The sequence below is a fragment of the Clinocottus analis genome, unplaced genomic scaffold (assembly GCF_023055335.1).
Source record: "Clinocottus analis isolate CAN_PGR_092001 unplaced genomic scaffold, fCliAna1.0.p SCAF_4, whole genome shotgun sequence".
NCBI classification, from domain to species: Eukaryota; Metazoa; Chordata; class Actinopteri; order Perciformes; family Cottidae; genus Clinocottus; species Clinocottus analis.
Window position 1 is genome coordinate 6,815,667 of NW_027176153.1, and position 1,056 is coordinate 6,816,722.

Here is a 1,056-nt window from a genome sequence, read left to right on the forward strand (position 1 = left end):
TCCATGCTGCAATGCACAAACCGAGATGCTTGTATGTGTGATTTGATATGTGTGTGTGTGTGTGTGTGTGTGTGTGTGTGTGTGTGTGTGTGTGTACAAGAAGGGTGTGTTCTCCTGCTGGTTGCTTAAGCCGACAGCGTCGACCAAAGGTTGCGTTCCAACTTTGCTTTATGGCGGCCGGGTTCGATTTGAACGCACCGTGGAGGAGAATGGAGGCCCGTCAGCAACAAGCTGCTGCTTTACTACCGCCGGGGCGACATCCAGGCACCGCTGCACCACCAACACTGCCCTGCTTTATGACTGTTGGCCAAGATGTTGCCGTCTTATCTGTTGCTGGGAGAGGCCTCTTGCTGTGTCACATGAAGATGAAGACACACTGATTTTGCTTGGGGGGGGATGTCAAATGTCTAAAAATACTTCTGTTATTCACTGGTATATTAAAAAGTAAAATATAATGTATTGTGAAGGATGTTGTTTTGTGAACTTATTCACTCCACGGTGACATGGTAAATATTTGACTGAAAGGAACAAAACTTTTCAAAAAACAAAACTTCAAGAAAGAATGGTCCAAATCCATGCAGTGGAGCCTGACATATCTTTACGTTCTTCTACTTTTTTTTTAATAAATGTAATAAATGGTGTATAACACACTATAAAGTCATTAAGAGTAACAGATCATGAATGAGAAACACTTCAAATGTGTTCAGAACTGGTGAAGTTGAGCTTCGAGGTTCATTCTCGACCTCAGTCCAAATACATGCCTCAAGGTTTACTTACTCGCTTTCTTCCGGAGCTGTCACCCACATCTTATGGACTTCATCAATAAATGGAGTTTGCTCATGTCAATATATAGGATTATAAGAATACATATGTTCTATGATTACAACCAAGTATTGTGACATTGTCGAGCATTCATTATCTCTTCTCTCACAGGTGTTGACCAACACATTTACACAAATGTCCCTATTTCAACTTACAACTCCAGTATAATGTATTTGAACAATGTGTTAATGTTTATACACTGCTTATGAATGCTAAATGTATTCAAATGTTAGC